At 39.2% G+C, this 19,005-nt stretch overlaps 1 non-coding gene across 1 annotated transcript; it reads right to left on the bottom strand.

The window, feature by feature from the left end:
• Positions 1-3,491: 3,491 nt before the first annotated feature.
• LOC123607758 lies at positions 3,492-3,595 on the bottom strand. Its single transcript, XR_006716904.1, has one exon. It is a non-coding gene; the product is annotated as a U6 spliceosomal RNA (small nuclear RNA).
• Positions 3,596-19,005: the final 15,410 nt, after the last annotated feature.

Raw genomic sequence — 19,005 nt, 5'->3', positions numbered from 1 at the left:
AATGGATTAAAGATTTCAACCTAAGACCTGAAACTGCAGAACTCTTAGAACATAAGAGAAAAGCTTCTTGACATTAGTCTCAGCAATGGTTTTTTTGGTAAATAGAACAGTAAAAGGGCAGACAACAGAAGCAAAAATAGACATGTGTGAGTACCAACTAAAATAGTTCTTGCAGGAAAGGAAATAATCACTGGCATGAAAAGGCCACCTACAGAGTGGGAAAAAAAATATTTGAAAACCATCAATATGATAAGGAGTGAATTTCCAAAATATATAAGGCACTCCTATAACTCAAAAGAAAAATAATCTGATAAAAAATGGGCAAGGACTTGAACATTTACCTTCTTTAGTTGAAAACTCAAGTCCACACAAACACTTGCATGTGAATCATTATAGCCAGCCACTTTATTCATAAATGTAAAAAAAGGGGAAGTGGCAAAAATACCCTTCAATAGGTGAATGGAGGGGAAAAAAAAGTTGTGTATCCATTCAATAGAATACTATTTAGTGATAAAAAGTCATGAGCTATCAAATCGTGCAGACACATGATTCTGAAATGCATTGTAATAAATGAAAAAAAGCAGTTTGCAAAAGCTACAAACTGTATGATGCCATTTATAAGACATTCCAGAAAAGGTAAAACTGTGAAGATAATGAACAGGTGGCTAGATGTTAGAGAGATGTTAAATTGGTGGAGCACAGAAGCTTTTAGTATCATAAAACTATTCTATAGAAAAATCCAAGGGTGGATATATGGTACTGTGCACTTATTAAAACCTGCTGAACCTTACAGCACAAAAATGAGCCTTTATATATGCACTTAAAAATATATCCTTTAAGAAGTTATGGGATCTCAAGACCAAACACAGAATGGGACAAAGAATCTAACAGAGTTACAAATACCTGAAACAATGTCATTAAAGAGGGTGGAGGAAAAGTTGCTAACCTAAGTAATGTAGGAAATAAGATCTCTAAAGTTAATTGGAACTACACATAAGAACTGTATTCTAGTTAACAAAGTTGCATCTCCTGGGGATACGTGTCAACACTTGAAACACATCTCTCCCGGGATCAAACAATTAATTAAAGGAAAACGGATGGTGGGAGCAAGTTTTCTCACAGTTGGAGTAGGTGGCTACAGAAAAGCAAGGGGGAGAGACTAGAATAATCTATGTGGTAATGGATTAGAGTTGGATACCTCCACATGAACTCACTTTCAGCTTAGTATCAGTGAATACTGTCACATATAAAGATATTTATAGGTATGCCTATATACACAGACTACAGTATGAGCATATATATATATATATATATATATATATATTTCCTCACTCTGCCACCTAAGGGGACCTAAACGCAGTAACTCCCTGGTAGCAATGAGCTCACTTAATACTCAGATCTTGGTTTATAGTACCATTCACCAATAAAAATAACCATGGATTCCTGGGGGATATATAAAAAAAAAAAAAAAAAAGCTGATTCCAGGACTGGGGCAGGAAAAATGCATGATGAATCTTGAGATCTTGTATTGCCAAAAAGTAAGGTGGCACTCAAAAACAAAGAAAAACAAAACAAACAAACAAAAAAACCCCATAGTAATATGAATAGGTCAATAGGACACAGCAACAAACTTAAAGAACTCCCAGTGACTGAAGGCAGAAGAAGTTATCAACAAAATAAAGTCGTAGTGCATTATAAATCAGAATATAGGAGTCACAAGTCCGTACCGCTATAAAGACTTTACTCAAAAAAGTGGAGACTAGACAAATATGCACAGAATTCCAAATAACTTATGCATATTTTCCATATTCAAGGAGGCAGAACCTAACCCTCTGCTCCTCATGCTTGGGTTGCACATCGTCGGTTTCTTCCAAAGACAAGAATATGTAAAAAAAAAAAAAAAAAAAAAAGTTCCAAAAAAGAGTAATCTTACAGCAGAGAAAACTGACCACCTCTGTCTCAGCCAGGTGATCAACGGATTCTCCTGAAACTGCACTGTAACATTCAACAAGAAGGATCAGAGATTATGGAAGACAGGTGTCCAATTTACGTTGTTGCTTCTAAGTGTAGCCATGCTCAGACACACATGCTTCCCTCCCTAAACACAGCTCAGCCACCGCTTCTCAGGAAAGCATGAGTTTCACTAGTGATGGAGCAAATCCAAACTGATAGATACTGAGAATGAGAACTGGGGCAGAGTGTGAAATTTTCTCTTTCAAAATCTGGCTTTGACCCTGTGATTGGTAGAGAGTCAGCCCTGTGTTGTCTGTTGGATGTCACAGCATGCCTCACCTGCCAGCTTCCTCAGCAGCATCATAAGAATTTGTCCGTGAAAACCCAGTTCAGAGGTCAACAACTAAGCAAATGTCTCTCAAAATGAAAGGGAACTGAGGGGGAGAATTTGCTCCTTTTCTTGGCTTTAGAGAATGTGGCCCCAGAGAATTACGTTATCAAGTTTCATAAACTTGTTTTGTTTGGGGAAACAGGATAGTGGCTTTATTCATTTTATAGTGTTGCTGTTAAAAATTAACACAAATGGGTGTAAGCTTAGAACAACATAAGTTTACTCTCTTACAGTTTAAAAGGTCACAAGTCCAAAATCAGTTTCAGAGTTCACTGGGCTACAAACAAGGTGTTGGCAAACCCGAGTTCTTTCTAGAGACTCTGTGACAAAGCATTTCCTTACCTTTCTAGCGTCTTGAAGGCTAGCACGCTGCATTCGTGGCTCAAGGCTGCCTTTCTGCATCAAAACCAGCAACAGTAGGCTGAGGGTTTTCCACGCTGCCCTCCGGGATTCTCTGCAGCTGGGGAAGATCTGCTTTAAAGAACGCCTGTGATTGGATTGGACCCACCTGGGTAATGCAGGGTACACTCACCATTTTAAGATTCCTAACTTCAAACACATGTGCAAAGTCTCTTTGTCATGGAAAACAACATATCTGAGAATGAGAGCACAGGCATCTTTGGGGGCCATGTGCCCCGCCAGAGAAGTGCAGATTCCCATGTATCTGCACTTACTCAAGGAGATTAGCTCCCACAGACATCCCAAAACATATGATCTCCCAAACTAATCTCCCACCAAATGCATTTCTTCCTTGACTGGGGATATGCCCATCCAACAACTTAAGCTTGAAGCTCAAGAATATTTTTCTGCAATCCTTCAGCAGATTGTTAGATCTGCTCATTTTATTTCCTGAGTATGTCTTCAATCTATCCCTGCCCTGCACCTCTCCTACCATTACCTCAAAATGGTAGTACCTGAAAACAAAGTGCTTCTTGATTAATGGGGTCGGGCCTGTTGCCATTTGGTGGAGCTACTGATTTCTGCCTTGATGGAATTTACAGACAAGCCTGGCAGACACGCATTAAACAAATAAACATGCATAGTAAATGTTCCAGAGGAGGACATTCCTGATCCTTCTGGTCAAGTGCCCCTGGTGAAGTTTTCAAAACCTGAGGTTAAAAATTTCCAAATTTTCTAGAAAGAGGCCATGTAGATGACTAACGTCACAAACTTGCATGTCACCCTTGCGCAGGGACCATGCTAATCTCTGTGTTGTTCTAATTTTAGTACATGTCCTGCTGAAGTAAGCACAAGCTGACTAAAATGCAGTCAAAAGTACCTATGCGGGTATGTCTGATTCTGTAATATAAATATGGAAAAAAAGGACAAAATTATGAGGTAAATATGGCAATTTACTTTTTTTAAAATATAATTTATTGTCAAATTGGCTAACATACAATGTGTAAAGTGTGCTCTTGGTTTTGGGGGTAGATTCCCGTGGTTCATCGCTCGCATGCAACACCCAATGTTCATCCCAACAAGTGGCCTCCTCTATGCCCATCACCCCTTTTCCTCTCTCCCCCAATCCCCCATCAACCCTCAGATTGTTCTCTGTATTTAAGAATCTCTTATAGTTTGTCTTCCTCCCTCTCTGTAACTATTTTTTTTCCCCTTCCCTTCCCTCAAGGTCTTCTGTTAAGTTTCTCAAGATGCACATATGAGCGAAAACATATGGTATCTGTCTTTCTCCAACTGACTTATTTCACTCAGCATAATACCATCCAGTTCCATCCACGTTGTTGCAAATGTCATGATTTCATTCTTTCTCATTATGGCAATTTACCTTTAATAAAATCAGGCTACGATGGATTTTTGAGCTCATCTTGACTAATGGTTGTCCAAATGAAGTTAACTTTCTGACTAGATATAATGAATCAGGCATTAGATATAACCCCACACTAGATAAAATGCATCAGAATGCCTGAGGTTAGGTCTGGCGATGTGAATTCTAAACAAGTAGCTCATGAGCTGTACACATTAACATTAGGAAATTATTAAACCAATTTCAACTCACCAGTACTCTGTTCCATTTCCAGCTTCTCTAGTCTGTCCACATTTCTCAGCTGTTGACCTCTTTTTATCTTCAAAGCCAGGAAAGCCAGGAAAGCCAGGAACATCAGGTGGGATCCGCAACCTGCATCTCTCTGATTGTCCTTCTGTGGACACATCTCGCTCTGCCTGGAGCCAGGAAAATTTCTCTGCTTTGAAAGACACAAGTGATTAGATTGGTTCCACCTGGGAAACCCAGATTACTCTCATTGTTTCAGGATCCTTCAAATTAAACACCTCTGTAAAATCCCTTAAACCATGTAAAGCAACAGAATCAAAAGTTCCAGGGATTAGAAAATGGGCATCTTCGAGGGGAGAGGGACATAATTCTTCCTACCACAATACACATTGTGTACTGAGAGCCCTCCTTTTTTATTGAAGTATAGTTTATATATAATGTTATATTAATTTCAAGTGTACAACATGGTGATTCACCATGTTATTGAGAGCCCTTTCTCAGCTGCTCTACATGAAGCACTGTATTAATCATTAAGTATTAAGCATTGAGCATTTTACCCAAGTGGAAACAAGAGTACACAGAAAACTTCCAGGAGACATACTAAAAAGAGTTTTTCCTACTCAACTTTTTATCCAAACTGGAGTCTTAAATTCAAAGGGAGAAGCTGGGTCTTCCAATATTCTACACAGGTCTCCATTTGACCTATAATACTAATATGTGTTTAACTGGATATAAAAATTAAATGGCCAATAGTTTAATATTCTTAAGGGAGCTTCCTATGGCTATAGGATCGTAAAGTGTTGTTTTAGTAAGTCCTTGAATTAGGATTCTCCAGAGAAATAGAGCCAATGGGATATGTAGAATACAGAAGGAGATTTATTATGAGGGATTGGCTCACACTTATGAAGGTTGAGTAGTCCCATGATATGCTGCCAGCATGCTGGAAGTCTAGGACAACTAGTGGTGTAGATCCAATCCAAACCCAAAGGCCTGAGAACCGGAGGAGCCAGTGGTATAAATTCCAAAGCAAACCTGAAGGCCAAAGAAATTGGAGCACTAAAGTCTGAAGGCAGGAGAAGATGATGTTCCAATTTAAGCAGAGAGGAAATTAACCCAACACCTTTTTGTTCTAGTCAGGCCCTCCATAGACTGGATGATGCCCACCCACATTGGTGAGGGTGGGTCTTTATTCAGTCTACCAATTCAAATGCTAATCTCTTCCAGACAACACACACAGACACACCCAGAAATAATATTTTACCTGTTCTCTGAACATCCCTTAGCCCAGCCAAGTGGACACAAAAAAGTAACCACTGTTACCAAATGTCTGTGGCGTATTTGAGTGTCATAGAGATAAAAGTTTGGATTAGAGAACACATCTCTTATTTGGATTACCATCCTTGTACATATATCATGCTAGCCTCAACACAAAATCAAACATGAAGACTTGAAGGCATAGTCCACAATCCTTATTTTAACACAGTCTCCTAAAGTAAATTGCCATCAGCTTTTAATTTGAGACCTACTTGCTCATATTCTAGTTGTGATATATACCTTTGTAGTTCAGTGGCAAGTTTAGGAACTCACTAAGGAATTACGGATTGAAGCAAAGGAGGCATTGAACTTGAGATGTTGAAATTTTTGGAGAGAGGACAGTTTGTAGTATACATTATGAGTAAAAGAAATAAAAGACAAATGAATTATGAACTGCTTTATTGTCGAACTGACCACAGTTCCTTTAGGCAAGAAGTGACTCCTGCCACTTTGAAAAGGAAGATGCCATAATCAAAGCTATATAAATGGCAATGCAACAAGGTATTAACTCCCCAAAGGAGAGCACACTCCTTGTTTGTACAAACTGATAGCCCTCCACTCAGAAAACTCCACAATGACATACCGTTTTCATCACACATACCTACTCAGAGATTAACAAATCCAGTACAGATGTCCATTTGTGGAAAGATGTTCATACATTTCATTCAAACTTACCTGCCTACTGTTAAGACTAAAGAGATCTCTCTTGATTGGTTTCTGCTGGAAGCTTTGTGAGGCAAGCACAAAGCAGTGGGTAACTACACTTACTATAACCCTTGAGCACCGGAGTGAATTAAATTTGTATCAGGAAGGATTAAAACAGATACTTTTTAAATGATGAGGTATTCTGAAATACAGGGTCATGTTCCAAAAAATGATTGGACTGAGCCCATAATTGGACATTTTACTACATAAAGATCTCCATAAAAGGATGGGTGAAGGAAGTCTATTGTCACGCCAATCCCATTTTGTTACAAATCTCTCTAAATCTACTCGATGTCATTTAAAGTGTATTTGAAAGGAGGACATGATAGTCTTGCCTATTAAACAAGATACCAGAAATGTTCTCCCACATATATTTCTTGGTTAAAGCTCAGATGTGTTTCCCAGAAGTGACTGTATCATCAAAGAATGCTTTTAGTGGCCTCTCACAGAGCTCATAAAGGAATTCTGAATGTTGAACAAGCTGTGATAAAACAGTAGCAACAGAGGGTGTCAAACATCAGGCACAGTTTAACAAGGAGACTTGGCTCCCGTTACCAAAATGATTCTGTTTACACAACAATTGATCAAGGCTTTGTAATTCATACACCTCAGCAGGCATCCTTTTTTCCCTGTTCTTTTCCTTTTTCTTTTCTTTCTCTTTCTTCTCTTCTCTTCTCTTCTCTTCTCTTCTCTTCTCTTCCCGTCTCTTTTCTTTTCTTTCCTTCTGATTCACAGAGGAGTAGTGGAAAACTTTCTGTCTCCCCATGACCCCACCCTTCACATGACATATAGCCATAAAAAGTGTCATGTAGCTTATTAGAAAGAAAAAAAAAAAAAATCTCAAAAGATGAAATTGATTGGGCAGAGGTGGGTAGTGGTTAGAGAAGGGAAGACAAAGATCACATAGTAAACTTACCTACCACAAACCTTCAACAGCACACAGATGCCTGTGAATTTGGCATCTCCATCCCTAATGTTTAAGGTGTTTGAATATATTCTCCTGGCTGCTCTTAAACATCTGTAGTCCTATCACCTCCATGGTCCACAAAGTGAAGTAGCTATTTTTCCTCTCATTAGTTTGTTTCTGCGTAACTGTTTTTTGTCACTTTTACCATCATTCTTCCCAGGCTAGACACCTTGAAACCATCTTTTACTTCAAGGCAAAATATGTGAAGGATGCTCAGTTTCTCTTAGCTGTTGTTCAAAGTTTCTTAGTGTAGGCACATTCCAGAAGCTTAAACACATCTTGATGGAGCTTGATGTAGGGAACCAACCTGGGGAAAGACTCTCATTTTTAATTTTTTTTTTATTACGTTTCTTTCTCTTTGAGAGGCAGAGAGAGACAGAGCATGAGCAGAGGTGGGGCCGAGAGAGAGAGGGAGACACAGAATCCGAAGCAGGCTCCGGGCTCCGAGCTGTCAGCCCAGAGCCCGACGCGGGGCTCAAACCCACAAACCGTGAGATCACGACCTGAGCCGAAGTCGGACGCTCAACCGACTGAGCCACCCAGGCATCCCAAGACTCTCATTTTTAAAATCAATCATTAAAAACTTCACAATAAAGTTACAAAATAACTGGGATATTTAGAGGTGGTGAAAGAGGACTTCGACTACCACCAGTTTGACCTCAGTCTATACCATCTAATAGATGAAGTTCTTCTTTCCAGCTCATCTCTTAACCCAGGCAATAGACCCTATGGGTAAAGCATCTCCTGATGGGAACCAAAACTAGACCATTAAGTGTAAGGACTGTCCTGAACCAGCAAGACCCCCGTGACTGACCCCAAGACAATGATCATTTGACATTTGCTGCTTACCTGCCTATACCCACCGACTTTTGTGACACATTTTCCTTATGTAAACCGCGAGGTATTTTGGCACTTTGGAGACAGCCTGCGAGAAGTTAGTCCTCTGTCTTACCCTTGTTGGCCCCACTGATATAAATTCCTTTCTGGTTTCACCACCAGATGGTTTTCCTGCCTTTGTATTTTGTTAGTGGTGAGTGGCCAAACCTGGTCTGTTTGGGATCCCTGGAGACAGAAGTTCTTGGGCTCCTGTGCCTCAGCTACGGTGGTTGGGAAGTGACAACAAAAACTATCAATAGCCATTTTACTGAAGGTGCTTTGTGATGTCAATATTCTTCATACATGTAACTATTATTTAAATGAAATGCATCCAAGGGCACCTGGGTGGCTCAGTCGTCGGAGCATCTGACTTCAGTTCAGGTCATGATCTCATAGTTCATGAGTTCAAGCCCTTCATCGGGCTCACTGCTGTCAGTGCAGAGCCCACTTTGGATCCTCTATCCCCCTCTCTGTCTGTCTCTTCCCTGCTCATGCTCTCTCTCTCTCTGAAAAATGAATAAATGTTAAAAAAACAAATAAAACCCCTCCAACAGTTTTTCCCCAATAATCTATATTCCTCTGAAGATCTAACAAAAATCTTCAGTATAATTGCAATAATCAAGCAGTTTCAAGATATCTATCTGTATTCTTTACCCACAAAAATCTATTTTTTCTGAGGTGCAGTCCTCCAAGAAATGCCTTGCTGGCCAACAACATAGCAGGAAGAGAACAATTTTATTATCCCTTTCTAGCCATCATCTTCATTCATGGTTCTGACATTTTCCCATTCCTCTGAGATTTGCACCTGTGGTGCCATTCCAATCAGGGGGAAGCTGGCAGCATGGGTAGTGAAAGAACTCACCCAATGCAGAACAAAGGAAATAGAGAAGTTTATTGAATATGCTGCAAGGGAGAATCAGGCAGGACAGCAAAGGAGAGACTGTCTGCCACAAGGCGGTAGTGAGGGGCTCTAGTTACAGGGTGGAGTGAGGGAGTATGGAGATAAACGGAATTTTCCCTTTTTTGGTAACTGTACCTGATTGTAAGTAGGCCACTGGTTAGTTTGGGTCTCTGGTCATTTCAAGGTAGGTCACTTCATGCACCTGTTTGTATTCAGCTTGCTGGTCACTTTTGCCTTGCTCAAGTTTCCATTGCTCAAGCCTGTTGCCTAAAAGCAGCCTCTACAGCACCCATTTAGATGACTTGATTTTTGTTCCAAGGTAAACATGTTGTTGCACTGCCCTTGAGAAGGGGCAAGTGAAAATGGCCTAAACTTTTACACAACAAAGTGAAACAACTGTGTCGCTTAAGTATACCTGAAGACAAACAGATGGACAAATTGCTCTCTCCATATTTCTTTGGTTCTATTGATTGGATGAAATTATTAATATTATCAGAGATATTTAATATCAAATTATGAAACCTATGGCAGAAAATTAAAAGCATTAGTTCTCCAAGAATGAATTCAATAATTCAGTTTTTTTTCTACCAAATAGACATAATTCCCCCTCTTTGGGGAAGACTAGCACAGCCCCCCACATAGATTGACATATATTACTGTGGGTGAGGGGCAGAAGGTAAAGTTTAAGCCTATGGTGAAGCAAGAGGTTGACCATGAAGAGAAACATCTCTTTTACCCAATAGAGGAACAAAGCAAGAAAAAAAAAAGTTGAAAACAGAGAGTGTTTTAACAGATTTGCAATTTAATATCTGGTTTTGTTTATTTTCCATACTATGTCCTTAATCCAATGATCTCTTCTCACAGCATAAATTGAATGCTATCTCAAAAAATGCAACACAACAAATATCACCATTCACACGTTTCCAAGACATCCTAATGCTGATTCTTTCAAGACAATTTAGACTCATTCGATGGGAAAGAAAGGACATTCGTTTAACTCTCTTTACCTAGAAATATGTATTCAGATAAAATTGTTACTTGGCATTCCACAGACGACAGTCAAAAAGTTTTCTAGAATTTATGCCTTATTTAGTTCCTATGTCATCAGAGGCCTTGTACACTGCAAAAAGTCAAGAACTAAAGAGCCACATAAAATTGCATCCGGGTGGTAGATTCCAGGATGTTAAGAAACAAAATCAACAGAATGTCACTATCATACTGCAACCATACCCAAACCCATACATGTCTCATAATCCCAGGGAGACCCAACCTTCATTGTCACTGCACATATTGCATTCATGCCAGGATTGCAACTATAGCATGCATGTGGAAAGATCTACCATGCAAGCAGGCACTACTATATATATTCCTCCTCTAATGCTGAAACTGGAAAAAACAAAAAACCAAAAATAAGGCCTAGAAGTATTCAAATGGGCACAAATGGGACACAAACAATTTAATTCAATTCAATGCAAACTTCAGCTCCTTTTGCTCTGATGTTTTGGCTCTTTTAGTTCCTTAAAACTACTGACCTTCCCACACTTGTCAATGAACTAAGACTGAACTTCCACCCACTCAAATTCCTTTTCTTCCTGCATTTTGAGGCATGATCTAAATCCTAGTACCCAGTAAATGATTCCTCCCTTCCTCTTTAGTATCACCAACTTCTGCTTAATGCTTCATGAGATACTACAATCTGATCAGATTTGGAGTCTGTTGAACAAAATGAAATTAAGCAGTATGTGAAGGTGGGGGCAATGGAGCAAATGAATCGTGAAATACTGAATGACTACCATTTGTTTAGGACCCTGTTAGATCTGGTGATGCTGCTATGAATGATCCCTGTACTCAGCTTGGAATCTGAGGAGACTAGACTAACAAACGCATAAGAGGAGAAAGCAAGACAGCCTAGTCATGAGCCAAAGCGTGCAGTCCAGAGTTGCCGTGCTAGAAAGGTTCAAAGGAAGAGTGTCAATGGAGTCTATAGAAAAGGTATATAACACAATAGACCAGCCAAAACTAGGTAAGGAAGACAAGAAAGATTCAGATAGGTAAAAAGAAAACGGACACGCATTCCAAGCAACATGAATAGGACAAATAAAGGCAAAGACACGAGAAGGATGATAGTGAGATCACACTAAGAAAATGTGTGTATGTCACCATGTTGCCAAAGGAGAGGGAATCTGCATAGTGGTTACAAGTGAGCTGAAATATACAAGGAGAGGCCTGGCTCTTGATAAAATTTTGGTTTGGAGAAAATAGAAGGCTACTTTAGGCTAATGAACAGATGTATTAGGATAACAGGATCCCGTGTTTCAGAAAAAAACCCATAATCTTAGTCGTTTGACATAATAAACATTTATTTCTTGGGGTGCCTGGGTGGCTCAGTCAGTTAAGCGTCCGAGTTTGGCTCAAGTCATGATCTCACGATTTGTGAGTTCGAGTCCCGCGTCAGGCTCTGTGCTGACAGCTCGGAGCCTGGATCCTGCTTCGGATTCTGTGTCTCCTTCTCTCTGTGCCCCTCCCCAACTTGTGCTCTGTATCTCTATGTCTCTCAAAAAATAAATAAATGTAAAACAAAAAAAAATGAAAAATAAATAAATAAATACATAAATACATAAATAAATAAAAAACATTTATTTCTTACTTACAGGCAATCCAAACCAGGTGTTTCTGACTGGAGAAAATGTGTGTTGGGGTTGATTAAAGAAATGGCATCATAGCTCATATATAGCATTCTACCAACGTATATATCTTATAAATTCACTCAGCAAACATCTTTTAAGTACCTACTATATACTAGGCACTACGCTTGACTGACACTGGAAATACTGACTGGGGCAAAAGACATGGTCCCTGCCCTTGATAGCCCTCAGCTGCTGAGGAAACCAGACAACAAGAAAACAAATGAGTATTACATCGTCTGCTGTGGACCACAAAGGAAGGAAGTATTTCACAGATTGTGGAAGCACAGAGCTCAAATTAGAGCTCTGTAGTGAGAGTTACATGACTGTCCAGTGGGAACACTTGCTCTAGTAAATGCTTGAAATAAACATTGTAAATCCCCTGCGTTCAATAGAAAAACACCTGACTTTTATCAGTTGATTCTTATTAGCTACAAACGTACCCGCCATGCCACTATTCTCCAAATTTGGGTGTTTATTTTTCTGTGTCTTCTTGTGGCATTACAAGCATATCCTCTTTTTTTAATTTTTTTAATGTTTATTTATATTTGAGAGGGCGGGGTGGGGGTGGAGGGGGAAAGCTTGAGCAGGGGAGGAACAGAGAGACAGCGACAGAATCCAAAGCAGGTTCCAGGCTCCCAGCTGCGAGCTGTCAGCACACAGCCCAACGCAGGGCTCAAACACGACCTGAGCCGAAGTCGGGCACTTAACCGACTGAAGCACCCAGGCACCCCAAGAATATCCTATTTTTGATGGCCACTCCTGGACGAAACATCGTCACTTTTACACAGGTACACCACCACTGGGAACAAGGAGACAGAGGTTCTTGTTCTAACTCTCCCAGTGACTAGGTGTGTTTGTCTTGAAGACTCATCAGGGCTTTAGTTTTCTCCTTATACGAAAATCTACCAAGTCCCTTCCAGCTCCAGCTTGAAATACATACTTCTAATGTTCCGATCAAAATTTCATTTCTTCTCAGAACATTTCTTCTCAGAACAGTGTATTTGACACCGTCATGCTATTTACATAGTTACGTAGAAGCAGTAGAGTGCACTGGCTTCCGGTGTGAGATCTGAAGTCACTCTGACTCGGTTCAAATCCTGCAAAATACTCCTTTCAGCTGTGTGGGCAAAGTAGTAAACCTTTCTGCGTATTAGTTTCTGTGAAGTGGAGATAATAGGACTTATGTCGTTTGGTTGATATCAAGATTAAATAAGCTAATTTAGAGAGGCCCAAACCTTCTCTGTTCCCAGACCTCTGTAAGAGGTCTATTTATGTCTTCATAATTCTTGTTTGCTGTGTCCCCAGGCCAAATGACATAGTGAATAGTTCTACTTCTTAAGTAACTACGTCCAAACAACCAACAAGTATTTGTGTCCTAGCAACTTACAGTAATAGCCGCTGGAAAATATAGAGCATATTACATTTTTTAAATGGTAGTGCAAAGATAAAACATTATTGCAAGAAATATATGTGATCCAAGTTTGAATCTGCAAAATAGTTTGAACTCAAAGTTACCACAGTATCCAACACATATCAAGTACCCCAACATCTCTCTTAAGAATTTGAAATTCCTCAGAGCCCCAATCAGTTTGCTACAATGATCCACTGGTACAAAGTTTGGAAATCACAGAGCTAATTTATTTAAAGCATGTAGAACAGTGCCTGGCACTTACCAGCATTCAACAAATGTTGGCCACTTGTCAATTTTTTCCCTGATTCAAACAACTTAAGAGGTAAGTTTAAGTTTTATTACAACTATCTTGAGATGAGGAAACTGAGCTTGCAGAAGGTCAAGTATTTCACCCAATGACACTAGGAAGTGGAGAAAACAGAATTTTTATTCAGGTTTACCTGGAGCCAAAGCCTATTTAAACTCTTTCCAATATTTCATACTGCTTTCTTTCAGTTCAATACCTAGCTATCCTGATACATATTAAACTTCATTATGCCCTATCAACAGATTTAAATTCGTATGTTAAATCACGTAACATTTCAAACAGAAGAGCACAAAAGATAATATCAAACTGGTACCAAAATTTTACAGGTGTGAGCATTTTGCCATATTTGTTTCAATTTTTGTTTTTCACTAGGTAGGCCTCACACCCAACATGGGGCTTCAACTCAAGACCCTGACATCAGAAGTCATATGCTCCACCGACGGAGCCAACCAGGCACCCGAATGAAACAAATAAAGCTATGCTCTAACTTACCAGCCTCTATCTATTCCATCTTTATTCCTCCCTTCTCAGATGGAACCACTGTTCTGAAGCTGATAACATCGCTGTGCACATTTTTTTTCTCTCATATACATATACATGCATGATGTATGATGTATGCATGATGTCTATCAACGATGCATATTCTGGAAGGCTGAGATCTATGTTTATGTTTACTTTTCACTGTTGTGTCCCCCATGCCTAGAACAGAGCCTAACACCTGGGGGGAACTCTATAGATTTTTTGAATGATTAAACTACAGAAATGTTGTTCACATTCTTTTTTTTTTTTTTCCAACGTTTTACTTATTTATTTTTGGGACAGAGAGAGACAGAGCATGAACGGGGGAGGGGCAGAGAGAGAGGGAGACACAGAATCGGAAACAGGCTCCAGGCTCTGAGCCATCAGCCCAGAGCCTGATGCGGGGCTCGAACTCACGGACCGCGAGATCGTGACCTGGCTGAAGTTGGACGCTTAACCGACTGCGCCACCCAGGCGCCCCTCACATTCTTAAATGAATATAAACATTATCACATTATGTATTCTCTTGAAATTTGCTCTTTTCCAACATTATATTGTTGAGATCAATCATATTGATATGTGTAAATCTAGTTCAATCATCTTAACTGCTATGTGGTATTCCATTTTATGAATAAACAGCATATAATCTGTTTCCCCAAGGACATGTAGATTTTACTGTATTAAAACACACTGCATTAAACATTGTTGTACAAATTATAGTAGTATTGAGATATTTTCTCATATTCATCAGGTTGACAACATTTACTATAAGGAAAAATCTAAATATTGCTGGTAACTGTTACACATTGCTGGTGGGAGATTGGCAAGAATTAGTCAAATTCGAGATACTTAGATCCCATGATCTAGCAATACCACTCCTAGGTATAGGTTGACAAGGACCAGAGTACAAGAATGTGCAAGCTCAATACTTTTAACAATAAAAGTTATTTTCTATTTTCTCTTGTTTTTGTTATATATGAATGCATAGCAAATTTACCCCAAAAATTAGTGGCTAAAGATAGCCATTTTATAATCATCATGAATCCTATGGATCAGTGATTGAGTAAACAAATGGTGGGGACAGCTGTATCTGCACCATGATGAGGCCTCAGCTGGAAGGAATTGAAGCCTAGTGGGAATCATCTGGAAATATCTTTATTCACATGCCTGATAGTTAATGCTGGCTGTTATCAGGAACCTCAGCTGGAGCTCTTTAGATAATCTAAATGTGGTGTCTTCATTTGGCCTGGGCTTCCTCACAGCATGGTGGCCTCAACCACCTGCTATGGAGGCTCCGAGTCCCACAGCAGATTGTGCCGAGAGGACCATGTGGAAACCATACCAGGTTTTTTGGTGATCTACTCTCAGAGGCCACATGACATTCCTTTGACCACAGTCACTGGCCCACCCATATTAAAGCATTTCCACTGTAGACATGGGCCTGCACAGAGTTAAGCACTTCTAGCACAGACACATGCCCCACAGACTGAAACAGAATGATAGGCCTCATCTCTCAATGGGAGGAGTAGCAAAGAACTGAAGGCACAAGAAACACTATTGTAGCCATTTTTGGAAAAAAAATAACATCTGCTACATCTCTTCTGCCTTCTTCCTCACTCCCCCTCTTTTTCCATTTCCATTATGTTCCCTGAAAATATTAGGCATTTGGGCCTCTGTAGAAATCTGTATGTCATATATAACTTCTAACTCATGCCATCTTTTATGATCACAATTTCCAAGTATGAAATAGTATTTTTATCAGCCTTTGCCACCACATACTATGTCAACTTATTTCCCTAAATGGTTTTGTTCTTGAATGATAAACAAGTGAAGCAAGCATTTACTTGCAGTATTCCTGCAGGCCTTGACCTGTTGTGCTAGACATAATGACCTTTCATGTTTTAGCCTTCTTGTGTCTGTAGTAGGTTCCGCTCTTGTTAGAAAGAGCTAGATAAAATTAATATTTGTTCCATTACTATTTTGCTATTGTTTGGTAGAAAACACATCTCATGACTTATGTTTCATACTTCTATTTGTAGTCAATGTATGTATGACGTTCTGAATCACCCTACATGTTCTAGACAATCTTAGCATTTTCTTTTGTATTCTATTTTAGACTTAATGTATCAGCACATTGCCTTCTGAAATAAATTGTTAGCCTCTCAACCTAAAAATTACATTGGCATCTTTAAACATCATCTCAGGAAATCCTTGTTCTTCTAAAATAAATTTGCCTTTCTTTAGGGATTTCCCCACGGTCTGCGGTATATTCAAACGCCCTATATAACCTTAGGGATTTTCCAACCTCATGAGTGGGTCTGATACTCAGAAATTAAAAATTTTAATTATGTGTGGCACTCAATATCTTTTTTTCTTTTCTATTTTCTAAATCATCTAAGATGTTCAGGGCTTTACTTGATACTAAATTTTAGAAATAGCCTTTGGCCTAATTAACGGAATATCCCTTTTCTTTTTCTTCTTACCCTGTCAACTCCCTGAATCTACTGTATAGCATTTGCTAATATTTATTCATCTCAGTGACCACATTTTGTTTTTTTGTTTTGTTTTGTTTTGTTTAATATATGAAATTTATTGTCAAATTGGTTTCCATACAACACCCAGTGCTCATCCCAAAAGGTGCCCTCCTCAATACCCATCACCCACCCTCCCCTCCCTCCCACCCCCCATCAACCCTCAGTTTGTTCTCAGTTTTTAATAGTCTCTCATGCTTTGGCTCTCTCCCACTCTAACCTCTTTTTTTTTTTTCCTTCCCCTCCCCCATGGGTTTCTGTTAAGTTTCTCAGGATCCACATAAGAGTGAAACCATATGGTATCTGTCTTTCTCTGTATGGCTTATTTCACTTAGCATCACACTCTCCAGTTCCATCCACGTTGCTACAAAAGGCCATATTTCATTCTTTCTCATTGCCACGTAATACTCCATTGTGTATATAAACCACAATTTCTTTATCCATTCATCAGTTGATGGACATTTAGGCTCTTTCCAGAATTTGGCTATTGTTGAGAGTGCTGCTATAAACATTGGGGTACAAATGCCCCTATGCATCACTACTCCTGTATCCCTTGGATAAATTCCTAGCAGTGCTATTGCTGGGTCATAGGGTAGGTCTATTTTTAATTTTCTGAGGAACCTCCACACTGCTTTCCAGAGCGGCTGCACCAATTTGCATCCCCACCAACAGTGCAAGAGGGTTCCCGTTTCTCCACATCCTCTCCAGCATCTATAGTCTCCTGATTTGTTCATTTTGGCCACTCTGACTGGCGTGAGGTGATATCTGAGTGTGGTTTTGATTTGTATTTCCCTGATGAAGAGCGACGTTGAGCATCTTTTCATGTGCCTGTTGGCCATCCGGATGTCTTCTTTAGAGAAGTGTCTATTCATGTTTTCTGCCCATTTCTTCACTGGGTTATTTGTTTTTTGGGTGTGGAGTTTGGTGAGCTCTTTATAGATTTTGGATACTAGCCCTTTGTCCGATATGTCATTTGCAAATATCTTTTCCCATTCCGTTGGTTGCCTTTTAGTTTTGTTGGTTGTTTCCTTTGCTGTGCAGAAGCTTTTTATCTTCATAAGGTCCCAGTAATTCACTTTTGCTTTAAATTCCCTTGCCTTTGGGGATGTGTCGAGTAAGAGATTGCTACGGCTGAGGTCAGAGAGGTCTTTTCCTGCTTTCTCCTCTAAGGTTTTGATGGTTTCCTGTCTCACATTCAGGTCCTTTATCCATTTTGCCACATTTTGTCTTTAACAAAATATAGCAACTCTAAAGATTCTGTGAAAACAACATTTAAAGAGTAAAAAAGAAAGGTGATGGAAAAAAGAAGGAAGCAAATGGCAAAAGTGTTTAAATGAAAGATTGATTGAATTGTCTACCTCTTTCAGTTGGGCAATGAGAGCCTCTCTTTCTCCTCTCCAAACATTCTACCCCAGCTGCAGCAACTTCTCTGCATTTCTCTCTGTCTCTGTACATACAGATTATAATGTAGAATGATTATGATCATTCTTAGATGAATGATCTTCCCCTTCTGAAGAAATCTTACTCTTGGTCCAAATGTTATTTTCCCTGTATCAAATCATGGTTTCTGTTCTGTTTCAAGGGTACAGTTATTTTCATGTCATACCGAACAGCTAATTCTGTGTTGATCTCTCCCACAGAGTTCCTCAGAGCTGGACCCATGTTTACTCATTTCTGTAACCCTAGTACCAGACAAATATTTGTTTAACCAGTGTATAATACATGACTAAATGTATGACCTTAATAAGTGACTTAGCCTATGTGTGCTTTCCGTGTTATAAAATGGAAATGATAATAGTATTTAATTTAAAAGACTGTTTTGAGGATTAAATGAAATAATCCATGTCGAACACAATGCCTGACACATAATTAATGTTCAGTAAATACCAGGCTGTTGTTGTGATATAGGTTTTTGAAAAATATTGCATTAATTACCAATATCCTATAATTATAAGTGGTCATGAAAATGTTTCATTTTCTAAGTTTTTAAAAAAAATTTCCAGATGGTCTAAACTCCAATGTTAAACAAGTAGACGTGTTTACCACTACCATGAAATATCTTTCAATAGAAAGACTCTATGAAGGGTCTCTCTTTCTGTAAAAAAAAAATGCCGATTTGCTATATGACATCATAAAGTGCCTACAGGGAAAAAATATCAGAAGGACTGCTAATACTTCTGGCCATCAATGTATGCTCTGTTTGACTCTGGGATCTAACATGTCTTTCTTGGTAGCTCTTTTATCAGTTCTCCTTTATCATGCAAATCATCAGATGTATTTCATGGTTTAAATTTTTTACATTAAAAAATCAGAATAGATTAATTTACCAATAGTAGCTGTTTTTACTACAGACAACTTTCATGAATAAATAAAGCTTATGAGATACAGGCCTTGACCTGTTGTTGCTCGTTCTAAGAACAGAGCATGCTTTGATG

Source organism: Leopardus geoffroyi, chromosome A2, assembly GCF_018350155.1.
Source record: "Leopardus geoffroyi isolate Oge1 chromosome A2, O.geoffroyi_Oge1_pat1.0, whole genome shotgun sequence".
NCBI classification, from domain to species: Eukaryota; Metazoa; Chordata; class Mammalia; order Carnivora; family Felidae; genus Leopardus; species Leopardus geoffroyi.
Note: the sequence above shows the minus strand (reverse complement) of the source record. Positions and strands in the feature narration are given on the sequence as shown.